General features: G+C 40.1%; 1 long non-coding RNA gene across 3 annotated transcripts in view; it reads right to left on the bottom strand.

Annotated features, from left to right (window-relative positions):
* LOC115072112 overlaps positions 1-10,372 on the bottom strand; it is a 20,120-nt gene extending 9,748 nt beyond the window's left edge. Inside the window, exons 1-3 of one of the 3 annotated variants that reach the window (XR_003851177.1) lie at positions 10,297-10,354; positions 7,062-7,102; positions 1,167-1,283 (exon numbers count right to left, since the gene is read on the bottom strand). This is a non-coding gene — a long non-coding RNA (uncharacterized LOC115072112). Of the gene's footprint in view, positions 1-1,166; positions 1,284-7,061; positions 7,103-9,560; positions 9,625-10,296 lie in introns of those variants that run through there. The other 2 variants (XR_003851178.1, XR_003851176.1) reach the window with 2 other exon arrangements.
* Between the last annotated feature and the right edge of the window lie 4,683 nt (positions 10,373-15,055).

Below are 15,055 nucleotides of genomic sequence, written 5' to 3' on the forward strand. Positions count from 1 at the left end.
TATGTACTAGCAACCTGATCCCCCCAGAGGGCAGCACTCTCCGTTACCGACCCACAGACACACTACCTTTGCCATCTCGGTACTCCTTCCCTGCGTGGCTCAGTGGCCAGGAGCCTCGCATCCTGAGGAAGAGTACACGGGTTGAGACGGGATTCCGGCTGGACAATGCTTCAGTAGCAGAGGAAGCTCCAGAGATACGGGGCGAGCCACGGGGAAAGCCTAGATCCGCCCGTGCCACTCCCGGAGCCGCAGCTTCCCAGAGAAGTCTGCGGACCCGCAGGGAGTGAGCGCACCCTGCACCCAGAGAGAGCGCAGTCGCCCATACCACTTCATCCAGTGTCTAGACCAAAATGTAGACTCAATAGTAATAATAACATTTTCACATAAAAGTATAATTTTTGATAGACATATCGATTTGAAATACTATTCTAAACTCAGTCTCAAATCCACTAACGTCATTTCTACTGTAGTTTCTCTTACATTACAAAATAATTGAGGTAACTTAAAAGTAGTTTTATCAAAGATGAGATCTGAAAAATACTCTGAAGATCTCTTTTGTGTCCCCTATTGCCTTGAATTGTTCCAGAAGCATGATGCTTCACTTGTAGTGACAGTGTCATTTAGTGGGCACACCTGACCAGTTGAGGAGCACAGCATAAGAGCACCTTTGATCCTAACCCCTTCACTTGCTGCCTATGATTTAGGACAACCTTTTTGAATCCCAGTTACCACATCTATGCAGGGCTAACAACCTTTCCTTGTGAGGTTGCTGTGAGCTCTTAAATAGAGAAAGTCAGGACACTGGCTGGCTCAGAGCTCAACACAAATTTTAATTCCCACCACATTTGCAGCTTTGCTATGGTTGTTTTTCATGACCTCTTCTGTAGCCAAACGACCTATAATTAATGTGAGTATTAATCACTTTCCACATTTTTAAACTAATTAGAAACAATTTGAAAACCTTTCCACCAGGCCTTACCTCTTAAAGATCTTACAACTTTTCAACACTAGCACATGGGTGGGGTGTAAAATTTCCAACATACAAGCTTTTTGGAGACTCATTCAAACTGCATTGAAACCACACCACCAAGTTTGTAAAACAACATACAGCCAGATACTTCCAGAGCAAGATATACCACATGTAAAGGAGAGGCTAACCAGCCTACCTGGGGTTACATAGCTCAGTCATAGAATAGAACCACTGGGCACATCGCCAGACTCTAGTTCAGCAAGGTCCCCATCCTCCACATCCACCCCTATGATTTCTTGAACATCTTCTAGCCCTGTAACCAATAAAAAATTTATTTTAGAAAAAGATGATTGTTCTAGGTCCATGTTTTATTATTTGTGCCTACAACATTTCAACAGAAAAGCTTTGGGAAATATTTTAAAGACAAGAGGAAATCATTTCTTCTTTCTTGCCAGGTTCCCTTCTTTTCAAAGTAGGTATACATCCAGTTCTGGTGATTCACCTCAATTGCTTCAGGCATCTTGCTTCTCTAAGTGCTGTGAAGCATTAAACTCAAAGCAAATAAACCACTATAGAGTAAAATATTCTTAAATCAAAATGTCATAAAAAACAGAACATGGGTTTACCCAGCATATCGTCCTGTTTTCTATCACTATAATGAAATACCCAAGGCTAGGTACTTTGAAAAAAAAAGAGTCTTATTTAGCTCACAGTTTGGAGACTTAAAGCCCAAACCTCATTGCCTCTGGTGAGGGTGCTAGTGGAGGATGATGCCAGTGTATGAAATGTATGAAAATGTATGATGATGAAGTGTATGAAAGAGAGAGATTACACAGAAAGACAGGACACCAGAAGGAGTCTGGGACCCCATGAGAATTATGTTGACTTTTTCTCTGGGCATATCTACAATGACCTAACAACTTTACACCAGACCCCATCTCTTAAAGAACTTAACACTTTTCAACTCTAGCACATGGGTGGGGTGTAAAACTTCCAACACGTGAACTTTTAGGAGACTCATTCAAACTATATCCAAACAACAGCACCAAGTTTGGAGAACAACATACAGTCAGATATTTCCGGGGTAAATGCAGTCCATGATATTTCTAGAAAGTGAAGTTGCAATGATATCAAAGAGCAGATTATAAGAGTAACTGCCCTCATTCTTGTTTTTTAATCTAGTGGAATCTGTCAATTGCAAGTCTTCAAAAACATGAGTAAAAGTAACCTCGATAAAGGAAAGCTAAGTGTCTTAGAGTTACTCAGCAATGTGAACGATTTGACAGAGTTTTAGTGTCTAGGTAGATGCTAGGAACTGAGCTCAAAAGGTTTCACACCTGTCTGTCAAAGCCAGAACTGACTGAAACTGGGCATAGGTACTGACATGATAGCTTAGGTTGGTGGACAAGAGAAGAGAGGGTCTTGACAGGAATCCTATCAAGCTGATGCCTGACAAGTGAGGTGTTAGACCACATGAGCAAGTGGATGGCTTTGATAAACTCATAGACAAGAATTTCCTGAGGACAGCAGCACAGGTCATTGCTGAATTACAGTTTTACATCTATGTAAGACGTCTGACGTCTATGTAAGACTTCTTACATCTATGTAAGACTTCTCCTGGAACAAATGTCTTCAAGCTGGCACAAGGAGTCTTAGTCTCAAAAGAGAGGGCCAGGAAGAAGGAAATCGTCTACAGCTTCAACTCCTAGGACAGTGTATGACATAAAATCCATATTGCAGAGTTGTTTCAAAACCCACGATGAGATTCATAAGCACCCCTGTATTATCCTGCTGGTAGGAAATGCATGTTTCACTGAAACTATGTACACATTTTGGTTGTAGCAATGCTGTCTCCTTCCATACAGCTCTAAATTACACATTTCTCATTGTCTTCGGAGCATTTTTGCCATCTGCAAATACTGTAGTGCTCAGGCATGCAGCCTTCATTTGCTGCTTAGCAAACAATGTGTTCTGGAATTGGAGCCAACTGGCAGAACCAGTCACTGAGAACAAGGAATCCTCTGTTTGGGAGCATTTCATCCTTAGATACTAGCACCTTTGTTCAAAAAGAAAATAAAAGGATTCTCCTCATATTTTTAGTGAGAATAAATGATAAGCATGTTTCCTGTGTGGGAGTTGCCTCCCTGGTGAGGTCAGAAAAAAAATCAATGAAAGAAAGAAAGCCGTGAAGGAATCTCAGTAGAGGACAAAGCCTTGGAGAACCAAGTTGGTGTTCTAAAGAGTTTGGTGAGCCAGTTCTCAAATAAACAGATAAATAAATAAATGCTTGGATGCACTCCACTTGCTTATTTTTATTGTGTAAACACTCCCTCCCACTGTGGCTAAATTCTTGTAACTAACAGTTGATAAGTTGATAACAAAGTTCCCACAATTTAGCAATCAGCTCCATGAGCCCATGTGAGCTGGCTTGAGCCAAGAAATGGCAACAGGAGCTGCCAAAATGTTCTCTGGCCAGCGACTAGCTCCCACAGTATGCCTGGGATGATGGCTCCTCCTCCAAATACCAAATACTTGCTTTCTCTAGTGTTTTGGTCTTTTCTTCTTTGAGATATTGTCACTCCATTTTACTTTAGAGAGTTGATATTCATATCCTGTTGGTTGGGAGGAGTTTTTTCCAGTGAGAATTTGGATAAAGAGAAGTGGGCCACCCCTCAAAGTGGCAGGCACCTCTGTTTTCAGATTTCATGATAACAAGTTTTTCCTTTAGTGAGTCCTTGCCACTCTTGGATGGGAGAGGAAAAGAATGTCAATGCCAGCACCTGTCATTTTCACCCAGACCTGGAGTATTACTCCCAGCCTCCCACATCAGACTTTTGACTTTTCTGTGAAATGAATATTCCTCGGCCCTCAGGCACAAAGAAACAAAGCTATTTTCTAAAGTAAGTTAATATCAACCACATATTAAAGACAAAAAGAAAACCAGGAAATGTTTGGCACTAAGAAGTAGCCTTCAGGAAAGATTTTTCCATGTTGTATTTCAATAAAATGGTCATGGGTCTGACTTTCCAGAGAAGGAGGGAAATTGTGTGCCCTTGTGTCTTTTGGCATCTTCTTGCCCTCTGCAGCCAAGGTCAGGCTGTTTTTCATCTTGCTTCATCTCTGCCCTACTTCACTGTCTAATGACCAACCAATCTGAGCTGCAGATGATTATGTTTAACATCATATGTGCTATGAGTGAGTAGTGTGAATTGTGTAACAAAATCTTATTTGGCAAGTATTTCAGTTTGTTGAGTCATAAACCTGACAAGAAGCTACAGCCAGTAACACAGCATTTCCTGAGTCACTGCATGTGAGAAGGAAGTGCGGCTAAAGGTTCATTCAGCACATGGCATACTTGGCACGTCCACCTGAGCCCACAGGCTCAATCTGCAATAGAGATTCCACTCTTCTCAATTCAGCATCGGTTCCCATGAACTCAGTGTAAAGCTCAGGCCTCTGGGACCATATCCCAAGACACCAGATTAGTGATATCTGTTGCTCAGCTTTCTCCTGCTCTGTGAAAGTATGTCCTACCAGGAAATGACAGTAGCAGATAGTCTATTAATCTGTGAGCAAGTTAATGCTGCTTACATGGTAAGTGCTAATTGTGAAATGAATTTCCTGCTATTGAAAGCAGCAGTATCTTAGAGTACGTCAATAAACTATTGTAATTAACTTCGATAATGAAAGAGACTTGCTTAACATCAAACTAAATTAACTGTCTTAGAATAAAGAAGAAGACTGCATTAGGATCTTAAACTACCAAAAAATATGGATTTCTCCTTTTATAAGTTTTCAAGGATTCTTTGAGGAAACACTCATTACAAGACTATTTGTTTTTCTCTAATGATGTCATGTTGTAACATGTTATTAAAAACTGAGTATGATTAAATGATATTTTATTAATTGCTCAAGAAATTATGCCTCAAAGAAAAAAGAACTTTTCGCCCTGTGTATGACTTCCTCATCTCAAGTTTCAAGCAATGAGTTGTTTCCTATAGATTCCGTTTCAAAGTGGGTAATAATTTTCTCATTTTAAAATTGGGGAAGCTGATCTCAGATTATCCCGGGGAACTTGCCAAAAGTTAGTACAATGTGTAAGAAGAAGAGGAAATCTAGCTAATTCCCAACCTCTTAACTTTTATGCTACATTTTAGGCAAATGACATGTAAATAATTCTGTCTCCAAACTACCAGCACATGAACTTAATCTTGAAGAACAGGGATTTGCCTGATGTTCAAGGGACAGTCACAACTGCAATGAGAAGGCAAGCACCTGAAGCCTGAGAAGCATTGCACTGTTAAATTTGCTATTCTGTGCGTATGGACTATGTGTAAGGGATTGGTATAACATTTTATAAAGGCTGGACAATCATTCCTCAAAGAGTTTAACCCCTCTTATGAGCTTTCTCTTTAAATTTAAAAAAAATCTTAGTGCCACAGAAGTATTATCTTAAAATTTTGATGACATCATCCATCTCTATACAAGCATTCAAAGATTTTCTGCTGTACACAGTATGACTCAAGCCTCTTAATATGGTACATGCATTGTTCTCTTAATCTGTGAAATGGGTATATGTTCAGTATATGTTCAGAAATAGTTACTATCATAGCTATTTAGTTATGTGTATAGTTACACATATACACAACTTCAGAACTGTCTGGTTATAAAAAATATACAAAAGTGTAAGTTTTACTAAATGACACTGATAATATGTGTAGCTGTCATGTTATCATTATAAACAGTCTGATTGATTGAATAAGATATCTATTGAAGATGGTGTGTCAAAATAAGCAAAGAACACTGAAGTTGACATAAAGTATTTTAATTGAATTTTTAAAATTATGTGTGTGTGTATGTGTGCAAGTAACCTGAAAAGGCCAGAAGAGGGTATCAGATTCCCTGGAGTTAATGGGTGCTGGTAATGAAATTCTGCTCCTTTGAAGGAGCAGCAAGTGCTCTTAGCTGTTGAGCCATCTCTATGGCCTCACAATTGACTTCTTTGTTCCAGAGCTGAGGACAGAACCCAGGGTCTTTCACTTGCTAGGCAAGCGCTCTACCACTGAGCTAAATCCCCAACCCCCTTGACTTTGTTTTTTTTAATCAACATGGTAGGAAGTAGGGAACAGTGGTAATGTATGATGATTTTCTTTTCTTTTCTTCTCAAGTAACATCCTTAATTGGACATAAATAAATGGATATGGCCCAAATGACCGAAAGACCCAAACAAAATTTGCTAAATCGACCAATGCAGGTGCCATGTTACTCCTTCAACTCTGCTGAGAACAACATAACACCTCCTCCCTTATCAGCAAGTGCATCAGGAGCAAGCACTCCTGCTTTGCCAGGAAAAGCCCAGATTGTTCAGCAATTTACTGTAGCTCTCTGCTGTGCAAACTTTCAGGGACTGATGAAATCAGAATGGAATGTACTTCAATTTCCTATTTTTTTTCTTCCTGACTGGAAATATTCAGCAGAAAAAATCCACACAATAGGAACTTAGTTTAGAGTTGCAGCCTTGGTTAATGGCACAAAATTACTGAAGGGATGTTTTGGTTTCCAGATTGTTCTTTCCTTCATCTTCTACCTCAAGTGATTAGTGTTATACATTTGCTCATAAAACACAAAAGTGTCACAACAATAATATTTAAATGAACAATGTGTGATGCATAGTGATATAATTCAAAAACAATTCTAGCCTATTTCAATTCATTATGTCTAAAGATTGATTATAACCCACAAAACTTATTTTATGACCCATTAACGTGGACCATGACTCATGGTTATAGTTTTGCTTTGGATTCTTGATGACAGAGCTGAGCTTTATCAGTATGTATTGAGATCCCCTCTTTCTCTTCTGCAATACTTTGAGCGCTAGTATAGATAACATAGGCAAGGTAGACGGCTCACATGCCTTCTGAATTCAGTCTGAATATCAGCTTCTTATCTGCTGTTGCAAGTCTCTGAGAATGTCACCGTGTGAAGCATTTGATATTGCAATGGCACAATAAGCAAGGGAGTGTCCTAGTCCATTTTCCATTGCTATAACGGAATATGACAGGCTGAGTAACATATAGTGAAGAAACCTTACCTCTTACAGTTCTGGAAGCTGGCAAGTCCAAGAGCATGGTGCTGATGAGGCACATCATAACATGGTGAAGGGACAAGTGAGGCCGAGAGAAAGAAAAAATGGCTCAGCTCATCCTTTTATGAGGAACCTATGCCTACGAGAACCAGCCCACTTCTAATATAACAGTGTTAATCCATTCATGAGGGTGGAGCCTTCATGACTTAATCACCTTTCAATGGCCTCACCTCTTAACAATGTTACAGAGACAATTAGATTTCAAAAGGAGCTTTGAAGAAGACCTGCAGACTCTAGCAGAATGGATCTAGGCCGCTGTAGCCATGTAGTTACTACTGTCACATACACATTTCTGTGTAGGTTGCTAGAACAAACTATGTAGGGTTTTTTTAATGCATTATTTTAAAGAAGGAAATAAAAATCACCTAAAATAAACTGCGTAGACTTGATTCTTTAGCCCAGCCTTTCCTTCTAGTCACTGTGATTTTCAACCAGAGAGAGAGTCTTTTCAAGCCTAGAAGCCGAGTCAGTCTTCTATCTGAACTCCTTGGAACTCTGTATTTGAGCTGAATTTCAGTTTCCTTCTTTGCGGAATAAGGAGACTAGTATTTACCCCCTAGCTCTCTTGGAATTGTTAAAAACGGCACTGTGAAAATCCTAGGCACTACCTAGATCATGACTAGAAATCCAGTAAGTAAATATTCCTTCCTTTCCCTTGGCTTGGTGTTTTACCCCAAAGCACATATTTAAATCAGAAGTAGCCCTAATCACTGAACAAAGAACCCACTAAGGAACCACAGGCCAGCAAAATTTTTTCTTCAGCTTAAGGTTCAGAGCTACAGTCAGTAAAGAAAAATTAGCACAATGAGTACAAATGCATTTCACACAAAATCAGAAAGTAAAAGCCCGGAAATCATGGCAAACACTGCTTTTGTAATTCTCTGAAGTACTAATGACAGCTGGAACAGAAGCCATCCTAACTCTTTCTTTAGTGAAAAAAGGAGAAACGTGGTACGTAACCTGTCAATTTATTTCTTCACTGGACATGACACACCAGGAGATTGATTGTACCACCATCCAGTTGTGTGTGGGTGGCAGCAAAACTTGGAGACACAGGAGTCCCCAGGTCTAAACAGAGTTAGCACTAAGAAGCCTTAATTACCAACTAGTTGGCTAGTCCCGCTCTACTATGTAATTCCACAGTACCACACGCCAACCTTATCAGATCTGTTTCTACAACTGTTGCAATTATTTATTTTTCTAATCCATTCCTCTAGAAGAGCAAGCTTTATTCTGATTTAGCTTGCATATAAGAAAATACTGTCACACAGTAGATGTCAAAAATATTTTGTGTTACTTGTAGGAAGGAAAACAATGTGGCTTATAGGAAAGATTTTAGTAAGGACATTCATTTACTAAGAATTAACTTGGAAGGCCAATACCACTAATTATCTTATTGAAGGGAGATGGGGGCTACCCTTGAGTAGGTGTGTATAACTCAGGAGTCAGTGGTTCTAAGTCCTTGTCTCAAGAATTCCAAGAACAAATTTCATGGATAAACAAAGGGTGAGTTTTAAGGAGTTTTATTATAGAATGAAAGCTTAAAGAAGAAAGATTAAAAATTTATGGTAGAAAGCAGAACTCCAGAGACCAGGCAAAGCTCCTGTGAGCCTTCCAAGAGAAAGAAAAACCCACTGAGCTGGTTGTCTAGGGGCTTTTTATAGGACTTATGGCAGAAACTGGACAAAGACTGAAGTAATTTCTGTTGCAATTGGTTAGTTATCCAGGCTATCATGGGCAGAGCCTACCCTCACTCTATTCATGTCCCTCTGGCCCAAACAGGGAGATGATCATATACTGTTCATGTGCTGCCCATCCAGTTAGGGTTAGAGTCCCAGTTTGTCCATCTCTGGCCTCTGCTTTGTTAGCTCTTGGCTTTTGACTGTCTGCTAGCTGTTAAGTCCTGACCAGCATGGTTATTTTCAACCTTTCAGTTGTGGTTGTTAATTAAACTATGTTGTTTTTGTTCTCACAATTACATGATCAGCATGTAGTTTTACCATGCAGGGAGTTAATTCCTATGACAGCTATCAAGATGTAACTGCAGCCTCCCTTGGCTACCTTATCCAGCTCCTTCTCCACTGGGCAGTTTAGAGTGGTTTCTCTGAAACAAGTGGAAGCTTCTTGTTAGAAGCCTTTGCCCACAATTTAGTCTGTTACAATGAGCTACGTTTAAGTAAGAATATATGAAAGGGAACAGTGTCTTGCACATGTTCCTCAAGAAAGGGGCCTTCTGAGGAGCCAGAGGTCCTGTAGACCTACTCAGAGCCCCAACTCTCTTATCTCCTCTGCTCAGCTGAAAGCCCATCCCTAGTGTTCCCCACCATACCATGTTTTAATGCTAACATGTCCTTTTAACCCTCACATCCATTCACGCTGCATTATTATTACTGTTTTAACCTGGTTTTCGTCTCTCTTAAAGAAGTTTGCATATTCAGTTCTCACCTCTTACATCAGCAGCAGCAGGAGAATTATTGATCTTTCCCGAACATCTGAGAACTTTTGGGAATCTGTCAAGAATTCTCTTCAGCTAGTCACCCACACTCTCCAATCACCCTTGCAAAGTGTGATCGACAAATATTATGTAATTTTATACGTATGTATGTAATATGGGCTTTCCATATATGATGCATAATTGAGCCTTCTTCCTCTTCTTCTCTAGCATGTTTACCACCCAGCTTCCTAACAGGGTCTCATGATTCTTTAACCTCCTCGTCTTCAGAACTTTCATGAAGTAGATGACACACTAGCTCAGTCTCTAAAAAGAAGAACCCCACCTTTGACATTATCTCCAGAAAATGCCACATCCAAGAACACAGACCCTGGAAGGTCCTTTCCGTAAACTGTTACGCATAACCTTCTGTCTTTCTCGCTGTTCTCACAGATTTATGTTAAACATATTCAGCACTGAACACTCATATTCCTTCAGACACTCAACAAGTCTCCAAGGTGGTATCTTCTCTTGTTTTACTTGCCTCCTAGCCCAGGCTGGACACACAGCAAATCAGTTCTACAAGCTTTTTTCTCTGTAGTTTATTCCAGGCTCGTTCTTAACCTTTACTCATTATCATCATCTTTATCCTATTTCTGGCACCATGCTTTAAAATATTGTTGAAAAAAATGAAACTTTGTGAATTAATATCAATATTGTAAGATACAATTTTATAATATGCTATCATACCTTCTGATCCTAGTGGAGCCATCTGATATTTGGCAATTCTTTGGTTCATTAATGTCCACTACCTTTGGACTTTCAGAACCATTCTGCCAAATCCTAGGCCCTCCTCTGGAGCACACAGCTTCTTCATTGGCCTTGATCACTCAGTAACTAATCTGCCCTCCTTCTTTAGTATAATAATCCTTAAACTCTCCTCCCTTCACCTGAATTTCTATGGATATTCTTTTTTCCTACTTTTTTCTTTTTTTATTGTTTTTTGTTTTTGAGACAGTCTCCTTGTAGCCCCAACTGGCCCAAAACTTACTATGTAAACCAGGCTGGCCTCAATCTCACAGAGATTCACCTGTCTCTGCCTCCTGAGAGCTAAGATTAAAGGTATGTGCCACCATGCTTGGCTTTTTAAAAAAATATTTTATTATTTTTATTTTATTTGTATAAGTATTGTCTGCATGTAGGTAAGTACACCCATGTCGTGCAATGCCTGCGGAGGACAGAAGAGACTATTGGACCCCTGGAACTGAAGTTACAGATGGTTGTTAGCTGTCATGTGGGTGCTGGGATTCGAACCTGGGTCTTCTGCCAGAAAAACCAGTGTTCTTAACTGCTGAGCCATCTCTACAGCCCCTTTTTCTTCTTTTTTATAATGAAAAAAAAAAAACATTTTAACCCATGTGCCAAATATAAACTGTCAATAAAACCAACCAACCTTAACAAAATAATTTGATACTCACACTCTTCACTTTTATTTTTTTGCACACTTTTTATTGTGACAAAATGCTAATATCATAAAATATGTAGCAATAAACGTGCATTTTGATGATGTTATTTACATTCTTACTGTATAGCCATCACCACCATCCATTTCCAGAACACATACTATTTATTTTCTTATGCTGGTTTCATAAAATTTCAACTACTTGAAAACCATGCTTTAATAAGCCAGGTATCAAGAGGTGCTTTCCTCTTGTAAAACTGATACTCTATATCTATTCAATAACTTTCAGGACTGGGGAAATAGCTCAGGGGGTAAGGTCCTTGCTGTGCAAGCATGAAAACCTGATTTCCCAAGCCAGAGTAACTGCGTGCACATGTCTTCAATTCCAGAACTGGGGAGGCAGGGATGGGCATATCCTGGGGGGTCTCACTGGCCAGCCAGTCTAGCTAAAGCAATGAGGTTCAATGAGAGACACTGTCTCAAAATAAGGGAGAGCGGCAGTTGAGAAAAATATCCCACATTAACCTCTGGCCTCCACATGCACTTGCACAGGCAAGCACACTGGCACACACAAACATGCACACATGCATACACCCAGCACACACAACTACTACTACTAGTAATAATAATAATAATAATAATAATAACTTGCTACTCTCTCCCCTAAGCAACCTCTATCGCATCTCCTATATCTGTCCTACTCCTTTTACTGATTGGAATGTCTAAAAAAAAAATCTTTAGTTTTAAAAAATTTTAATTTGTTAACAATTTGAAATGTTTTTCATTTGTTAACAATATTTTCAATCTCCTTTACCTTCAAGCATACATTACAAATGTTGATTGATTTTATTTTTATAATAATCCTATGAAGATTGCTTTTAAGGCTTAAAAAGGAGTAGATATACTTAAGTTGACAGGAAATTGGTAGGAAGCTAAATAGATTTCAAAAAAACAAACAAAATAGGCACAAATTTTTTTAATAAGGAGTTGTCTGGCCCAAGACAAATAGAATAAACTATATGCCTGACTTTCTTTCTCAGATCTAGGCTTGAGTAATGCCATGACTATTCCCTACCCTAGCAATCCATAGACCTCCTTCTTAGCCTTCTCTATACACCCAATAACACCACCACCATCACCCACACCCCCAGCCGCACATACTATTTATTTTCTTATGTTGGTTTGATAAGATTTCAACTACTTATACCCAAACAATGCTTAATTAAGCCAAGTATCACCATGTCAATGAGCATTTTATAACACCATGACAGTCTATATGAGATAAAGTGTAAAGAATGATTATAGACACATACAAGGATTATGGAATATCTCCTTCAAAACTCATGTAATAGTTTTGGAATAAAGGAAGAAAAAGAAACAGAAGCTTGAACCTCACCTTGGTGTCTGTGTCGTCTTTCCTGGACTCTGCTGGACAGAGTCCCGGCTCGCGACACCCAGCCGCACATACTATTTATTTTCTTATGTTGGTTTGATAAGATTTCAACTACTTATACCCAAACAATGCTTAATTAAGCCAAGTATCACCATGTCAATGAGCATTTTATAACACCATGACAGTCTATATGAGATAAAGTGTAAAGAATGATTATAGACACATACAAGGATTATGGAATATCTCCTTCAAAACTCATGTAATAGTTTTGTTATTATTATAATGGTGCTAAGAAGCAGGACTTTTAATGGGTAATTAAATACAGAGGGTTCTGATGTCACAGAGGAATTGAAACCATTAGTGGGAAGTCTATTATTTACAGCCAGAACATACGACAAAAAAGTTGAGTTTAGGATCAAAAGTTCCAAAAATATCCTATGCCTGTAAGTCCTGATGCTTTCCCCTGTGCCTACTCAGTTCTTATCTCATGAGTGCAAGTGCCTGCTGAGTGAGGCCAGAGACATCTGATCTCCCTAGAGTTGGGGATACAGGTGATTGGAAGTCACCCAGTATGAGAACCGAACTCAGGTTCTACAAGAGCAGTATGCGCCCTTGACTGTTAAGCCATCTGCTCACCCTCAACGAACTTCTGTTTTAGTAATGACTTCATGAGTTATTGCATTAATTTACAACTTGAACATACAACAGATACAAGAGTGGCATTCAGCACAAGTTAAAACAAGGGGGAATCTGCTTATCATGGTACTTCTCATAACATTGCTGCTCTTGAAAAAAAAATCTTGAAGCATCGATTTGGTGTGTGGTGAAGAACTCTTCTTTGTAGATGACCACCACATTCTTGCTATGTCTTTGGGGAAAGAGAGAGTACTAAGACTAAGCACAGGCAGGTCTCTGGTCTCTTATAGGGGCACTAATCCCAATGCAAGTAGCCCACCCTCACAACCTCATCTACATCTACTATCTCCTCAAGGCTCCACCTCCTAATACCATGTCAATGGAGATTACAGCTTTAGCATATGGAGGGGGAGGATCATTCAGTCCATTTACAATGACTCTTTAAAGCACCCTCTCTACTTCATTGGTTCAAAAAGTATTTTCAGAACACTTAGTAAGTACCAATGTTTTACAAGTGCTGACATTTTTACTATGAGGCAAGCACTCCCAGTAGTTCTCTCTCTCTCTCTCTTTTTTTTTCTGGTCTTTTTGAGACAGGGTCTCCCTGTATCCCCAGCTGTCTTGGAACTCACTATGTAGACCAGGCTAGCCTTGAACTCACAGAGATCTGCCTGCTTCTGCCTGCCAAGTGCTGGGATTAAAGGCATGCACCACCACACTGGCCTTGGTTCTCTTTTATACAGGAGAAACAAGCAAAGAGGTTGGATACTGCCAGCAGCCATGCCAGGGTAAGTGGTGTAGCTGAAATTTCAGCCCTGAAAGCCTTATCAAGGTATATACAGAGTCTAGGGAACACCCAGGGCCACAGGCAAAGGGCTTCCTGCACCAGATGCTTCCCTCCCCTTCTCATAGACGTACAGCATAGTCCACACTTCCACCAGTTCTGCATCCCCTCTGGAATAGATGGTGATCACCTAGGTTCTACAGGTAAAGACCCCCACCCCAGGCACATTGAGACTGATGGTGACGAGCAAACTACCCAGTGTGAAGGCTTCAGTTAAATAGATTTAGTAATGCTTTCAATGGAGAGCTCAAAAAAGTGTCAGCAATCGTCTAACAAGTATGGTGTGATGGTTCATGCCTATAGCCTTCCATCCTAGGCTACATCAGAGTCTCTCTCAAAAAAGAAGTTTTAAGAAGGAACCAATTCTACAATGTAGGTAAATTCAGATGACACAGAAATGGAATTATACCAGTAACCCACCTAGTATTTATATCTTTTACAAAGTCTTAGCTGTCTTCATTTAAATACATGCTTTGTGGTATTCAGGGCCTTTTTGATCCAGGGACCTCCTTATCCCAATACGAGCCCTCACAGCTCCCCAGTGGGCTTTCCTAAATCAAAACAAAACATGACCTGCAGACAACAGGCTGGTGATGCTTTGGGAACCACTAGAGTTTGGGAAGTTCCTAAGTTTAAAAGAGAGGACAAATGGGAGAATACAGCACTGTGTTCTAAAATAAACACTGAGCTAACCCTGGCAATGATTATTCTCCTGGCCCTCCTCCCATGCCCTGCTGCAGAAAAAAGCAGCTCAAAAGTAATTTATTTGGTATCACAAAAGAGTAGGGAAAAGAAAATCATTCTCACGTGTATTTTTAAAGACCCTGTTTCTTTCAGACATGAACGAAATCTGCAAAGCTCAAAAGACAAGAGAAGCAGTGATTCGCATTATCACTGTGAATCCCAACTGTGGAGCCAGGCTTGGCGCATCCCCCACGTGACCCACCGCCACGCCTGCCGCTGGGGTCACTGGGCGCCCACAGTCCCCTGGCAGCACTTACTCCTTTTCCTTTGGGGACTTTGGGCCAGAAAGCAAAAATTCCAGAATGCCATACCCTGGGTTTGGGCAGGAAGACAAAGTTGTCCCCAGTCCAATCAGCACGAGGGCGGAGCAGAGTCCTTTTTCCGGCCCTGGGGAAACACCCTGAACTCCGGGAATTTCCCTGGCCCGGGA

Source organism: Nannospalax galili, unplaced genomic scaffold (assembly GCF_000622305.1).
Source record: "Nannospalax galili isolate Female #2095 unplaced genomic scaffold, S.galili_v1.0 scaffold800, whole genome shotgun sequence".
Lineage (NCBI taxonomy): Eukaryota > Metazoa > Chordata > Mammalia > Rodentia > Spalacidae > Nannospalax > Nannospalax galili.